We start from the raw sequence: 17300 nt of genomic DNA on the forward strand, positions 1-17300 counted from the left end.
CACCATGGACAATTGACAATAAAGGTAAGCACCCGAGGCCCCATCTCAACTCATCCATTGGCCCAACTACCCCACTTTAATCAAAGATCAACTGTGCCTGCCCTGGTTAACAAGACTCCTACCTTACTCCTATGTAACTGAACTTGTACTAGATACAGGGCTATTCTAGCAGAACCAGCATGCCCCCTCCCAGCAGCCTGATGCCTCATGAAAGCACATTATGTGTAAGCCCGGGCGGAAACCTCCGCTCCGCCTGTGGAGTGTGCAGAGATTTTCCTCATCCTTGTGTCGCGGAGAACGCAGAGAAGGCAAATCTCCGCACACTCCGCAGCAAAGCGGAGTTGGCCAGCCCCCGCCTCCACCCCCCCTATATTAACAAGTAAATCTACATTACTTAAAAGTAAATTAAAACCACTTACCTGTACTGCGGCGTCCTCGGGCTGCCCTCCTCCTCTTCTTTGCCGTCTGGGTAATCCTTGAGCAAACTGCGCCTGCGCATTACTTGTGAGAGATGCGCATGCGCGGGCGCTCGCATGCGCAGTTTTCTCAAGGATTACCCCGACGGCGAGGAAGATGAGGAGGGTAGCCCGGGGACGCCACAGTGCAGGTAAGTGGTTTTCATTTACTTTTAAGTAATGTGGAATTACTGGTTAATATAGGGGGGTGGAGGTGGGTAGCCTAGCGGAGTTTGTTTGCAACTCCGTGGACCTCCGCGTAGCCCCGGTACACCCACTACACCCAGGGTTACTTCTGTGGCTCAGTTCCTTCAACTGTTGACTGGTGGATAACGGCAGCAAACCTCACACATTGCTTGTGCTCCCATTTAATCTGTGCCTTTGATACCTAGCCCCTATTGCAAGGGCACACTGACCGTAAGCTTTCCACTTCCCCTATCTCTCCTGTATTTATTCAACCACCGACCCAGGCCGGGTTTAACTGGATCAAAGCAGTTCCAAGGTATTCGTATGGTCCTTGAAAAGAGTTAGGATATGTGGGTGATCTCCACCGCTCACGAGCCACGCCCCAATGACCTTAATCCCACTCATCTCACATCCCAGCTCATACCTCCAGAGGGGCCTACTCTAAGGTCAGGGTCTCTGGAATTATGTGGCAGGGGAAGGCCAATTTATGCTCAGGGTTTACTAAATTATGCGACATTAAAAGGCAAATCATGCGGGATAATGAGGCACATTTATTTTGTGATAATATTAACTCATTTTGTCATTTTTGCATGTGGTAAAATTATCTGGTCAAACGTTTCACCTCATTAGAACGGGTCTGACACCCAAATACAGCAATAAGCCAAAGAAAGATGACCAGTCAACCTTTGCAAAGGGCCTTCCACTGCACAGCAACACGTGTTGCAGCATTTTTAGTAACTTTTGATGCATTTGAGCTAGAAATATGTTTTTTGTTAAAATCTGCAGATTATGCAGCAGATGATAGATTATGAGGCAAATTGATAATTATGCGACAAAGGCCGCAGATGCATATATGCATAATTCCATTGGCCTTGTCTAAGGTACACACACACCATTCAGACTCAAGAACACCCAAAGGAAGGTCATCGTTATACCCTGAACACCCAAGCCAAGCCACACGCCATACCCATGATAACCATTCTGGAAACTATTGAGTACAATTACCACCATCAGTCACTCTCATGCCACCAACAAACCTAACCACAGCCATTGGAAGCACCATCCCTTGTCTACAGCGTAGCACCCCCGCTTCTCTCTGTGCCAGAGAATATCAAATGGATCTTACAACCTCTTAAACCAGATCCCTTGCTGATTTATATCACTCACAAAAGGGAGATGGGAGAACACTGCCTGGCATATCAATTTACTCAGATACCCTGTGGTAAATGCAGTGCATGATAACACTCACTTTAGTTCAGCGTGTTTAGTATCCACCACGAGTGGTGCAGCCATTGTTTTGTATCCCTAAGTACATGGTTCAGGATATTCATCCTTCTTCAGTAACACCTTAACTTTTGGGGTGCTGACAACACTGCTCACAGTCTTCTCCGGTTTCAGTGTCACTCCCAGAGCACAGGTGCATCAGAATGAGCTTGTCAGACCAATACCTCAACAAGGAGCCAATCAAAGAAAGGGAAAAGGGGCACAATGTCTCAAACACCAGAAGAACAAAGGCAGTAGTTTTATTGATTTGTCATAACAAGTTTTTTTTATATGAGAGTAGTAAGATTAAGGGGTGCAATTTTGTTCAAACGGGTTCCAACACAAAAGGAAGTGATTGACACTGAAAGAAATAATGAAGCATTCTTTAAAGTGTGTTATGAAAATTATCAGAGCCCAGAATAAGGGGGAGCTATCCAAGATACCACCATGAACAAGAGAGTGCCAAGCGATGAGGGACAGTACTGCTGTAAGAATGTGTTACCAGTGTCTCAGTATTCAACATCTGTCAAACGCTAGAGATTGCCCAAGCCCTTGGAGACGTCTGTGGAAAGGTGCTTTCACCATTTTGGGAAGGGGTGACACAAAATGTCAATACATTGCAGAGGGTAGATCAGATGGACAGTGTAGAGAAGCAGAAGACTCTTATGCCATTTGCAGAGGTGTTTTTCCGTGCTTGGCCAAGCTGTCGCTTAATTCCAGTGCTTCCTATGTGAACACCTCTAAACATGAAAGTTAAACCTTGCTTTAGGAGTGGTTAAGATGGTGCTTCCTGGTATATGCACCATTACTCCAGTATTGTCAGAAGAGTTGCACTGCTCTTTGACATCTGCAATAGTACACATCCGGGATAGTTCCTGATCACTGGAAAAGGCAAGTAATATCACTACTCGATACAAGTAACCCCAACAAGTGTCAGCCCACCACCGTTCCACCTGTGCTAGACAATCTGCAGAAGAAGCTGGTTCCCAGGCACCCAGCTTTCTGAAAGTGGTCATCCCTTGTCAGGCAGGCCTCCATCCAGCATATTAGAATTTTACCTGGACAGCCCTATAATATGTCTGATGTAATAAGTCAATAACAATAATTTTCACTGCAAAGTTCTGTTGTGTGGTTGACTTATTGGGTGCCTCTTTTGCCTATTATTTTGCGCGCTCTGATTTCTTTTACTGTACAGTATATCAAGTTATATTTAGTATACTGTTTTAAAGCTGTTCTTTCATAGTTTTCCTTCCAAGTACGGATATGACAAAGCAATTGTAACATCCCAACTGAGCCACTGTAGTTTAATATATAAATCCATCCAGGCCATGGCACTTTCAGGACTGATTATTGTATTCTATGACATAAGGCCCATACATGATGACAATGATATTACGGGGATCACTCCCCCGCACTTAAGACCTTGGATTTTCATCGGGCGCTTCATTGAGAATGGAATCATGGGCACAGTGTTGACATGGTTTGCAGCTCTTTCGGCAGGGTGGATTCAGACTCTTTCACTCCCCACCTTCATGTCAGATAAGCGGACCATTCGGTGCGGGGTGCAGCAAGGCTCTTCCCTAGCATTTATGTCTCACCACTATCCAATGTGATCAGGTCTTTTGGCTGCAGGGTCCTGTCCTACGCCAATGATGCACAATTTATTCTTGGCCTAGATGCGAAGACTCCTTTGTCAGGACTGAGGAATTAATGTCCTTAACCTCAATGGTAACAAACCGTAGCTTCTGTTCTGTATTGGCCTATGGCATTATTGGCTGCGGAAACATGTCAGACTGGTGCTCCAGTATAGCCAGCAGTATAGTTTCCTTCTAGGTTTGTGACGTGGCTTAGGGAGTTAGGATGAAGGCCTGCACTGAACATGATCTATTCAGATACTAGACTCGTTGCACAGCTTTGAAGCCTGATTTTAATTAGATGTTTCTAAATATATTGAATTTCAGATTGCCAATAGATTCCTTCTATTGGACTATAATAATAGGTTTAACAGTAGTGGACACACGTTTGTTGCACCACTCACCTACAATGCTAGCAGATACATCTTACTTGGAGACCTGAACCTCCACCTGGAAGACCACACCGACCCCAACTCAAGAGCACTTATTGAAGACCTTGGAAGCCTGGGCCTCGCCCAAAGGGACCTACCCACGTCGCCTGACACGTCCTGTACCCTATTTTGCCGAACTTCAGCAACATCCGAGTCGATGAGCCCACACCAATCTCCTGGACAGAACCACGCCCATGTCATGTTCAGAATTCCCCGTCCCGGTCCAATGCACATGCACCACTGCCAGACCAGCCTGCCGAAAACTGGATCAGCATCACTGACAAGGACTAGAACACCGCTCTCAAAACCAACCTACCCAAAAACAGCATTAGTCTCCGCAAATCCATCAAGAATTTCAACAACTAGCTCACCTCCTACGCTGACTCCCTGGCCCCCCTCAAACACAGCAATAGAACAAGATCCAGACCTCAAGCCAGTTGGCACATGGAGGACCGCATCAATGCCAGCACCAAGAGAAGCAAAGAAACCTTTGCATTGTGTAAGATTTTACCTCACCATCGCTCACCTTCAACTCAATCACCTCCTCGCAGGACCTCTACAACAATCGCTTCCAAATTATTCAGCAACAAAATCAACGCCATTACAGCAACTTCAGCCTGCAACTGAACCTGACAGACTTTGCCAACTGCCTACCAATCTTTTCCAAAGAACCAATGCTAACCACTTGGCCCCTCATCACCCCAAAGGAAACTGCCGCCACCATGAAGTCCATCAGCTCAGGGACTCCATCGTACCCCTGCCCCCACCACATCTACTCCTTAGGACTGCAACCCATCATCACCATGCTCACACCCATTCTGAATGTCTCTACCTCTGTCGCAACCTTCCCTGGTGCTTGGAAACCAGCAACGTTTCCCCCCCCCCACCATTGCAGAAGAAACCTTCTGTAACCCTTCAATGCTCACCAACTACAGACTGATCTCCCTTCTACCATTTCCGGCCAAGGTCTTAGATAAAATCATCAACAGACACCTCACTGAATACCTGAATGACCACCAACTAGCTGACACTACTTAGTCTGGTCTCAGAACCAACAATAGAAACTGCCCTCATCACTGCTATGGATGGCATCCGCAGGACTCTGGACAGAGGAGACATGGTGGCCCTCATCCTCCCAGACCTCTCCACTGCATTTGACACAGTATCCCACACCACCCTCATCAAACGCCTACTCTACATAAAAATCCAAGGGCAAGCACTCCGATGGATCCGCTCCTTTCTAGCTGGAAGGACTCAGTCAGTCAGCTCGTCATCACACCCCAGGGACTCCCGTGACCTCGTCTGCAGAGTTCCGCAAGGATCCTCCCTGAGCCCGACCCTGTTCAACACATTCATGATCTCTCTAGAAAGCATCATCCACTCTCATGATATGAACGTCCTCTCCTATGCTGATGAGTTGCAACTCATTATCTGCCTCACAGACTAAACGCCCAGTACACAGATCAAGTTCAAGGCCTGCATCACTGAAAGCACCCACTAGATGATGACAAACTGTCTTAAGCTGAACACTGACAGGACCGAAGTTCTTCAGGAATAGTACATTACTGTGGGATTTAACCTGGTGGCCAGAAGAGCTAGGAATGACGCCCACCTCCACCACCCACACCACGAACCCCAGCTTCATCATTAGCAGCAAACTTGACATGACCGCCAAAGTCAATGCCATCACTGCCTCATGCTTCCATACCCTGAAAATGCTGAAAAAGATTTTCAAATTTTTCTCAATCAGAACCCAGCAAACCATCACACATGCCCTGGTGACAAGCAAGATGAATTATAAGAACACCCTCTGTGTCGGGATCAACAGAAAACTCACCAGAAGGCTGCAGACTATGCAGAACTCGGTGGCCAGATTCACACTCAACCTACCACGCCGCACTCACATCTCATCACACCAGAAGGAGCTCCGTTGGCTCTTCCTTCACACTTTCAAGGCCCTACATGACTCTGGTCCAGCATACCTCAACAATTGCATCTGCTTTCACAAATCTTCCAGACACCTCCACTCCTCCGAACTCTTACTTGCACAATTCCCACACTTACAGAAAACCAGATCTGGCAGTAGAGCCTTCTCTTACATTGTTTCTAAAGCATGGAACAACCTGCCTCTACACATAAAAGCCTCCTCCTCACTTCTTGATTTCCACAAAATGTTGAAGACCTGGCTTTTCGAGTAGTCCAAATAGGACCTAGATGTGGCTAGAATCAAACTTGCCCAGCACCAGGATACCCTCCCGGGTGAAAGTGCATTCTACAAATCTGCATACCTTAACATAAAATAACACAGGCAGTTGTGGCAAGTAAGGCATCCGTAACTCATAAGGTAGATGCCTTCCTGCAGTCTGAATAAGAATGTGGTTCTAGAAGGGATTTCATGTTCTCACATTGGAATGTTAATCTCCTAGATGCATGATGTTATTGTATTCTCTGATGGGTTGATCCACCCATCACCAAGTGAACTACATCCCTCTTCATACAGATAAACTGCTTTTGTTCCACCTGGTGGTTTACAATAAGAGTGTAGGCAAACAATAAATAAGTTAGGTGTATTGTTTGTATTTTACAGGGGAGAGGACTTAAGGTTCGACAGGACAGTTCTGAAGTTAGACACAATCATACTGAGTGTCTGGGATACTATATTAAGAAGGGCCCAAAAAGGAGTCAAAGCCACTTTGGGACAGTAAATGTGCCCCTGGTGGAATACATTTAAAGAGGTGAATCAAATGGGTTGTGGTCACAGTTCACTGACTCACACTACACCTTAGTTTTTCCACATGTGCTAGGTACTTCTTTGCTGAGTTCAGGGAGAAGAGTGGGTCACATCGGAATCTACAATAGTACACATTGCATGCATGCAAGTACTGTTCATTTATAGGTCACGTGCTCTGTGTGAACTGCAAAGCAGGACACCTTCATCCATCTGAAGCGAGACTTGCAGAAAGTACTTGATCCAGTAAATGAAGTATTGAAATTAGGCCTGGGCTAAAATCTCGTTCCGTTTGCGGAAATTGTGATAATTTGACATTTTCGCGTTCCGCGGAAAGCACGAAAATGTCAATTTCCGCATTCCGCAGCTTAGCAATAATTTGGTTCTTGCTCGCGCTGTAAAATAATACATTCTCGCGCGCGCGCGATCGCCTTACCTGAATCCCTGCGTTCGCCGACAAGTTTTCTTGATCCGGTCGCGTTCTCCATGAGATGTTGTATTGTTTTTAGCCATTTGCGCTGTCTCGCGACAGTTCGCGCCCGCAGTGACGTCATGCGTCACGCGATCACGTCTTTCTTCTCGCGATCATGCACCGCGAGACAACTGAAAACAAGATGGCCGCGCCCGCGAGCAACCACATGGGTAAGTTGGCGAGCTGCAACCATGCAGAAAATCTCGCGAACACGCGGGAAAAAACTTCTGCATCTTCGCGATATTTCCGCGTGTTTGCGATAAGTTTTAACATTTTCGCGATAATTTTTGAAAGTGGATTTCGCAAATTCCGCCCACCCCTAATTTGAATGTCTTACCAACTTGTGCTTCTTTTGTGACCCATACATCCAGACAGTAATATTAGGTGAATGTGTGAACAGGAAGTAACAGCTGGACAATATCAGCTAAATGAATGCTCGCAGGAAAGCCATTATGGCTTCTTTTTGTTACAAGTACAGCTTGCTCGTGGTTTCCTTTAAAGTGTTAGTATAGCCTTTATGCATAAACCAAACCGCCTTTTATGATCCACCTGGCAAAATCTGCTTTGGAAATAGTGTCTCTTTGCTGGGGTTGTGCCACAGCACAAAGGTTTGGTCTTGGCCCTAGAGGATGCATCCAATCAATGTGCTGAATGATAGCTCACCGAATATCAAGTGGGATTAAGGACTTTTCTGCCTCATTTGGAGGATTCTGGAAAAAAGTAGGTACAGCAAAATAGTAATTTATCTGAACAGGAGATACTACCTTTGGTAGGAAAAGTGGGGGTAAATGCGTAGTACTGCATTTAAGGACCTGCATTAACAGCTCCTCTACTACCAAAGCCTGTAGCTCACTAATCCTGTGTAATGTTGCTGGAACTAGGAACATTATCTTTCAGGTCAAGCTGTTGCAGAGTACATGCATGTAATGATTTAAAAGGCGACAACCCGTTTTAGAGGGTGGTGGGTGCACTTAGGAATTGGTCTTTCAAATCTCCATAAAAGGCTTTATGACAGGTAGAAACTGCTGTCCAGAGTCTCTCCACCATTCATTCGTCTAAGGCTGATAAAATGAGAACCACTCAGTGGAAGAACAGACATCCGCTATTTAGCAGGAACACAGCCCGTGCAGGGGGGTGAGCATGTGCTGCAGATCGGAGCATATAAATTCTCCCTACTTCCACGGATAGAGTAATTCCACAGTCATACGCACATACACTCATCATACGCTAGGGCCCATCACACTAACATTCATTCTATTACTCTATCCACACTGTGTATACGAGAGAAATCCTAAACAATCTGCATTTAAACTGAGGTCAATGCGACCTAATAGATCTGTCTTGAATCATGATTTTAAACATTAAGAATACATTTGTAACTCAATAAATGATAAAGAAATAACACCCGACACTGGAATTCAAACAAAGGTTATTTTTTATCTAAATTAGTTCAAATGAAAGTCAGTCAATAGCAAAATCATTATTCTCATAATTACCTATTCTAGCTAAATGTCAGGATTTGGGTCAGGACAGGTCTCTCAGTAAAGTCTCCCGAGTCGCCGTCCTCTCAATCAGCGTCGGTCCTCTCGAGCATAGGTTCAAGAAGAAGTGGCCTTAGACCCTCTCTAGTCTAACAATATTTACAGGAAAACTAACATATTGAAAGTAACAAACAAACTCTAAACGTCCGTTGAGCCATTGAGCAGAGCTAGCAGGAAAGGATGTTGACTTGCAACATTTAAAAACCTCCGCTCTCGAAAATCTCAAAAATAAAAACACGGAAGAAGGAAGCTCAAACTGAAAAATGTTACATCCATGAATGCTCTTCCTCGGAATCATAGTGAAGCCACCGCAAGTTTATCAGAGTTCATTGTGGCTCTATTCTTCTCCAAGGGCAGCTGGCAGCAAGCCCGGAGCTGCTGTCCTCACGGAAACTTTTAATACAGTCAGAGGCCGAGGTCAGGTGATTTCCAACCATATTCAGCGAGGCCTCTCGTCATATTTTATCTACTCAAATGCAGGCTGTAAATATCGGCCATCTTTGTTTAGGCCAAAACGGACCATCTTAATTAAAAGAAACACAAAACAGCGTTACTACATCATAATGATTAAACAGTGTTAATTCCCACTAACACCCTTATGTGTATGTAATTACCTAGCCATCTGCAACATAAAGAAGCATTAAAAGCACGTTATTTTTAAGCGCAAACACATTACAAACAGCACTTTAGCCACACATATTTAATTATTTCGCTCACCAACTTAGTTCACGTATTAATAAAGCAACATAAATGCATTCCCGCGTGTAACTCTTTCATTAGTAAAGTTGGTTAATCAGGAACTTCAACAAAATTAGTATTTAATAATTAATTATCAGTAATTTTAATTATGACATGTAAACATAAACTGGAGTTTAAATCTCAATACATTTTCAATAGAAAACTCTGCTCCAGCAATCCCCCCTTTGGTGATATATTATCACCACAAAAACAAACCCAAAAAAAAAAATGTAGTCCCCATTTCTTGGGAGAAATTGAAATGTCTTTTTTATGACACTACACACCAGACTCTCTTTCATCATCCCTCTTCGATTCCAAGTAAACACTCTCCCTCAATTCTTCTAATTCTATTTCTTGTGGGTCTCTCTTTGACCTCTTTTGTTTCTTTTCAGTATTCCGTCTTATTATTTTCTTTTTCCCTCCCCTGTTTTTACAACACAAACACCCCAATCTTAATATCAATAAAACAACAATCACACATGTCAAAGGAAATAATATCTTACCAATAATAGTACTACCTATCTTAGAAATAAAATTCTTAACAGCAACTATCTTATTAGCTATTTTAGTCCAAATACTCTCAGCTTCCAGTGGTACTAATTCTTCATGCAAATCAGTAATATTTTTGATATAGACCTTTAGATCTCTGCTTTCGTCAGGAATGTAAGTGCAACAATGTTGAACTTTCAGCATTCCACAGACTCCACCCTCTTTGGCCAATAGAATATCAAGGGCAAGTCGATTTTGCATAGACATGGCGCGTACGGCAACCATCTCCGTATTTACCAAAAGAAACCCACCAGCGGTACTTGTCGATAAGCGATCCACCACTGTTGACAGTTTCCGAATTCCATATGCATTTAATGAAATTCCCACTGCTGGAATTAAAGCTCCAAAAATATCACCTACAATCTCTGACCAAGATTCTCTCATAAAACGTGTTAGTAGATTAATTTGTTCTGCATCTTCTATTTTATCTATATGGAATCTTTGGAAAGACCAGGCCAACATAACACGTGCCGTACCAATGGTCAGGCGACCTGTAATAAGCCTTATTCCCACAAATATAATACACTCCCGGGAAAACTGGATCTTCTCCTCCCTTGAATCCCCATCCTGTTGCAATAAAGTATGTATCATGGCACTCACTAGTCCCAACAAAATAACTATCATATTGGGATTTCCTCCTGGTAATGCATAATTTACCCTTCTGTGGTGCATCTAAAGCCAAAGTTGGACTGGCCCCATTCCTCAACTCCTTTCCCATCTCAATATCCCATATTGTCTCACTCATTTTAAATTTCCCTGCCTTTTCATGCATGCTCACTCTCCTTTTCTCTACCATGTCTAGGAAAGCCTCTTCTTCTTCTTTCAAACTGCATGTTAAATTGTTTCTAAAAATATAATCTAATGTTAATTCTACTGTCTGAATAAAAATCTCACCAAAAATGTTAGCTTCTTTAGCTGGATTCAGCTTCTTATCCATAGTCAATTGCCCAAAAATGTTATCCTTGTTAGACATCTCATAATCTATTTTCCCTAACAAATAAAAAACACTACTTAACATACTACATGAAATCCCATACGTAGCTGGTAAATGATGATAAGTAACTCCTTCTGAAACGGATGCAGGCAATTGCATACAAACGTAGCAATCCCTAACTTCCATTGTCTTTACGTATTCATACAACAATTTTGAAAAAACATTGCTAGAAAAATCATTAATTGACCTATCTTTATGTATGTAAATGTTACTAATTCTAGATGGAACTACTCTCTGTGAACTCTTCTCTATGTTAGTCACATTCTCAGTATGTATTCCAAAAGTATCTATTGTAACTTTAAAAGTAACTAATAAAGCAAGTACACCCCATAGTAGCATTATTAATCCTGTACAGCAGCAGCACATTCTACACCATCTTTTCAAGAAGGCACATCTACTTTGATTATTTTCTGTGTTAGCCATCTTATTACTCTGGCAGTGTCTTTTGACTTAGCCTCAACTACTCCACTACTGAATCACTAGAACACTAGATTATTTCAAACTACTAATTTTAGATTTTCTTCTTTTCACTCTTCTCCAAGTGACTCCTTCAGTTCACTCAATTTGGATTTTCATCAGTTTTTACTTCTTCTTCAGCAACATCAAATTGTATCAGATCTTCAATATCCTGAACATCCGACTCTTCTCCAATGTCAGTCAACATTACTTTCAGGATTCCAACAGTTTTCTCCTCCTCAACCACTTCTCGTAAGGTCCCCTCTGGATTTCCTTGACTTTCTGCCTCTTCTTCTTCAGACAGTGCCACGTACGTCCATTCCGGTGACCTATACTTCTGGTTAGGTTTTCTGATTCTCTTGATCTCCTCTGGTTCTTTTGAAACCTTTTGTTTATCGCCCTTTGCTTGATTCTGACTGGACACCTCGTTCACCTGTTCAGCTTTCGATGAATTTGCTCGTGTCAGTCTGTACCTTAGTCTCTTTATACTGTTAGGCCAAAGATCTCCTCTTACACTCATTTTTGGTCTCACCTCTTTATTATTTCTTTCTACGATCCAAGTTCTCTTTCTCAGAACTCGACCCTCTGATTTCTCATTCTCACTCTCATCTGATTCTGTCTCATTTGCCTCTTGTTCATCAACAATTCTCTCCTTTCCCACAGTCTTCTTCTCCACCGATTGTGATTTCCCTGCTACTGTCCCTCCTCGGGTCTCCGACACGCAATCCTCTTGCTGTCTACTTGTCCCTTCACCTAGCTTTTCAGGAATGTTCCCTACACCTCCTCGGGGGTCTTCCGCAATCTGTCCCTCTCTACCTCCTTCTGACCCTACTTCTTCAGGAATAATCTCAAGTGGATTTTCAATCTCTTCATCTGACTCAGGTGTAGTCTCTGTGGAATTGCTCTTTTCCCCTCTTTCTTCACCACTCGTTGTTGGAACTTCAGGCACTCTTACAGAATCCGATCTCTCCTCTGAGACTCTCAATGTTTCTCTTGAAGTCTCTCTTGGAAAGAAAAAAGAATCACCTGACTCTGACTCTCTTTCTCCTTTCCCCCTTTCAGGATTCTTTTTTCTTCTCACTGGTTCAGTTTCTGCATCATCACTGGAATCTGACTCTTCAAAATACTCTTTACCAGTCCCATCATTTGGATTCGGAACTCTCAGAGTATGACTTGCATGAACCCAGTTTTTCACACCAGCACACTTTACTGCAGTTGTCGTACTCAGAATAACTTGTCTTGGCCTTCCCCACCTTGGAACCAAGCAATTTCTTCTTCTGTGCACTTTTATCCTCACCCAGTCCCCTGGACTCAGATCATGGGCTTGCTTCTTTTCAAGTGTGGTGGCGTCTCCTCCAACCTGGTGAAACACAGAATGAACTGCGTCAGCCAGGCATTTACAGTAATCCAAAATCATGTCATCAGTTATTGTCATCAACTTGTTGACAGGCACGAAAGCATGTCTCATCGCACGTCCCATCAATATTTCATGTGGACTCAACCCTGTTGTTCTATCTGGAGTAGACCTAATAGTCATTAGCACTAGAGGCAAGACATCAGGCCATTTCATTCCAGTGGCTAAACACATCTTACCAATTCTGTTTTTGATTGTGCCATTCATCTGTTCAACAACACCAGAAGCCTCTGGTCTGTATGCACAATGTAGCTTCTGCTGTATGCTCAATGCTTCACAAATTAAACCCATGAGCTCATTGTAGAAGTGTCCACCTCTGTCTGACTCAATTGTCAGTGGGAACCCGTACCTAGGAATCAACTCTCTTAACAGTAACTTTGCCACTGTTATACCATCATTTCTCCTAGTCGGATAGGCTTCCACCCATCTTGAGAACAAACAGACAACCACAAGAACATACCTCAATCTACTCACTTGAGGCATTTCAATGAAATCAATTTGCATTCTGGTAAAAGGACCTCCTTCTCTGCCTATTGTTCCTAGGCTCACCAATGTCTTCTTTCCAGTATTGAACTGCTGACAAATCAAACATCTTTGACAGATGCTCTCTGCAATCAACCTGAACTTTGCATTGTACCAGGTTTGTTTAAAGGACCTAATCATAGCGTCCCTCCCCAAATGTCCCTGGCCATGATACATTCTTGCCATTGTTGATAGCATCGAGTTAGGCATGACTGGTCTTCCATCTCTGTAGATCCAAACATGATCTGTCTCTCTAGGGGCACAACCTGCCTTGATCCAATCTCTCATTTCCTCATCTCCTGCCTCATCCTGCAACTGTTTCACTTCATCCCATGTTTCCAGGACATTAGTAAACATCGCAGAACAAAAAGACATTTCCCTCTCTCGTCCCCTGTTAATCGAATGATTGTTCTTTGCACAATACTGTGCTATGTCATTAGCAAATCTATTACCAAGAGCAACAAAATCATCTCCTTGTCCATGAGCAGCACATTTTACAACTGCTAGTTCTTTAGGCAGCTGTATCGCCTCAAGCAACTTTCCAATCACTTCAGCATTCTTTATAGGAGTTCCACTCGACGTCAAGAAACCTCTCTGCAGCCAAAGTTGGCCAAAATCATGAACCACTCCAAATCCATACTGACTATCAGTCATCACAGTCACTCTCAGATTCTTCCCAATCTTGCAAGCTTTCGTCAATGCCACCAATTCAGCCACTTGAGCAGATCTAACTCCCTTCAAAGGCGAAGCTTCCATAACTTCTGAAACCTTACACACTGCATATGCTGCACTCAGCACACCGTCATCAGTTCTCAAACATGATCCATCCACAAACAACACATGATCACTCTCAGGTAGTGGCAGATCTCTTATGTCTGGTCTAGGTTTTGTGCAGTAATCAAGCACATCCAAACAATCATGATCAACATCATCTCCCACATTCACATTTTCAGCATCTGGCAACAGAGTTGCTGGATTCACATTCACACATCTCTCAAGAGTCACATTTGATGCTCCCAGAATGATTTTCTCATATTTAGTCAGCCGACTATGTGACATATATTGAGTTCTGCTTCTTGTCAAAAGAATTGCCACATCATGAGGTACGAACACCCTCACAGGATATCCCATTATTATACCCTCACTCTGTTCCAAGCTTCTGCATGTAGCAGCTACTGCTTTCAGGCAACCTGGCAAACCCACAGCTACGGGGTCAAGTGTTGATGAGAAGTACGCAATTGGCCTCCTCAGTCGTCCATGTTTCTGAATTAACACTGAAAGTGCACATCCATTTCTCTCACTACAGTACAACTCAAACTCCTTCTCATAGTCTGGCATTCTCAAAGCAGGAGCTTCACACATTCTGCTCTTCAATTCTTCAAATGCTGCCATTTGTTCTGCATTCAGTTCCAATGGGTCTCTCACCTCACTTTTAGTCAATTTAATCAGTGGCTTTGCTATCAGGGAGAAATTACTTATCCACTGACGACAATAACCCACCATTCCCAGAAACATCCTCACTTCTCTCTGAGTCATTGGGGCTCTCATTCCTCTGATAATTTTGATCCTGTCATCGGTCACCTTTCTCAGACCCTTTTCAATATTGTGTCCAAGATAATGCACCTCTTTCTTGCAAAATTGCAATTTGGCTGGAGATACCTTTAACCCTCCATCTGCCAGATGATTCAGTAAAGCTATGGGATCTACTTCACAAGCTTCACGTGTCTTCGATGCCACAACTAGGTCATCGATATACTGCACTAGTACTGAGCTTTCAGGCATGATCAAACTCTCCAATGATTTCTTCAACAACTGATTGAATATTGAAGGACTCTCTGTATACCCCTGTGGGATACGACACCATGCTAAAATACGCTGTCCAAACCGAAATGCAAAAATCGGCTGGCTGTCATGATGCAATGGAATTGAAAAGAAAGCATGACACAAATCAATTACCGTGTACCATTCAGCATCATGAGGAATCTGATACAAAATCACTGACGGATTTGGTACAATGGGACAACATGCTACCACAATTGTATTAACCTTTCTCAAATCTTGTACAATCCTGAACTTCCCATTAGGTTTCTTTAGCCCCATTATCGGTGAATTACACGGGCTACTCAGTAACTCCCTCAAAACACCCTGTTGAATCATCTTGTCAGTTATAGGGGTTATTCCCTCAATTATCTCTGGTGTCAATCTGTACTGTGGGATATTAGGATAAACGATCCCCTCTTTCACTGAAATCTTCACTGGATCTACATTATTCATCAATCCCACATCTTCTCCAGTAAAATCCCAAACTGCTGCCTTTACTGTGTGTCTCAACTCCTGAGGCAAATCATCTGGATTAAACACAGCATATGTTCCAACAATCTCACTCTCTCTATTATCTAGAGTCATCCTGTACAGAACATCCTCATCTGGTGTCTCAAAAGCTATTCCATCCGGAGTACAGAAAATTGTGCAATTCATCTTACACAATAAGTCCCTACCTAACAAATTCACTGGACTAGTGTCACAGACTACAAATCTGTGCATGTCTGAACATTTCCCTATTCTTACCCTTACTGGTTCGGTAAGACGAGTTTTAATCTGTGTATTAGCTACACCAACCACTTGGATTGCTTCGTCCGAGAGAGGAAGATTTCTTATATCTGCTGACCTGACAGTTGATCTCGTCGCTCCTGTGTCTACCAAAAAAGTAACACTCTCCCCATTTATTTTCCCATCTACAAATGGTCCTGCCTGGTCTATTTCTAGAGTTGCTCCAAGTATGCACTCTTCCTCCTCTCTTCGGCACCGTCAATAGTCCCCTTCAGACTCACTCCCTTCATTCTTTAACCAGTACTGTTGTACCGGGTTAGTACGTCTCGGTTTGTTTACCTGCTCATCATTGTAGAATCCCGAGTCCTGGTTATATTTCTGGGACCCTCTATTCTGCGACAAGGGCGGTTTTGGCTCTTGACTCTGCTGTCTGACAACCTTCTGCTGTTGCTGCTGATGATTACACCCCTCGTTCTGCACCTGTTGATTCAATGATTTATTCTCATTACTCACTAATGGTGGATTGGTACACTCGGATCTCCAATGCCCCAATTGTCCACAGTTGTGACATGGGAACTTCTTCTTGGCTTCTTCTAGATTCCCCTTTCCCTTTCCTGTGCCATACCTGGGCCTATTTCCTGGATTATTTGCCTGTTCCACCAGCTGCGCTTCTTGTCTCTCTGCAACCTTCACCTGTGCCCACATTGCTTTTTCTTTCAGCTTTCTTTGTTTTGCCTCAATTTCATCACTGAAGTACTTTGCATGTCTCAAGATTTCATCAATCTTTTTACTCTGCCAATCAACTGTATGCTCACGAATTCTTTCACTTATTTCAGGTCTCAAGCCATAAACAAACCTGTACACAAAATGACTCAAATCCTTATCACCCAAGTGTTCATCTCCACTGAACTGTTTAAAAGCCAGTATCAGCCTCTCATAAAAAGCATGAACTGATTCTTTTGCTTCCTGATGTGTTCGATCTATCTTAACCCAGTCTGTCTCTTTCGGGGGTACCTTATTTTTCAGGAACACAATAACCTGTTCATATTTCCTCATGACCTCCGGGTCTGGAGCTCCTGTTTTCGGGTCTCTTGGGTACTCCTTAGCAGGCCAATCTACAACTATTTTACACTCTGCCCACAAGTCTGCTGGAACAATTATATCAAACAGACTATTCAGGTCAATCCACAGCACTTTTGACAATTTCACAAACCTGTCTACCTGCCTATACCACTCGATGGGCTTTTCTCTCAGTCGAGGGAAATCATTCGTAAATGACAAAATATCCTGTCTAGTCCATGGGACATGTACATATCCTCCTCCAGGAATCTCTCTCATAGGATAAGCATCCACTGTTTTTTCTTTTT

This window comes from Triturus cristatus, chromosome 1_1, assembly GCF_964204655.1.
Source record: "Triturus cristatus chromosome 1_1, aTriCri1.1, whole genome shotgun sequence".
NCBI lineage: Eukaryota > Metazoa > Chordata > Amphibia > Caudata > Salamandridae > Triturus > Triturus cristatus.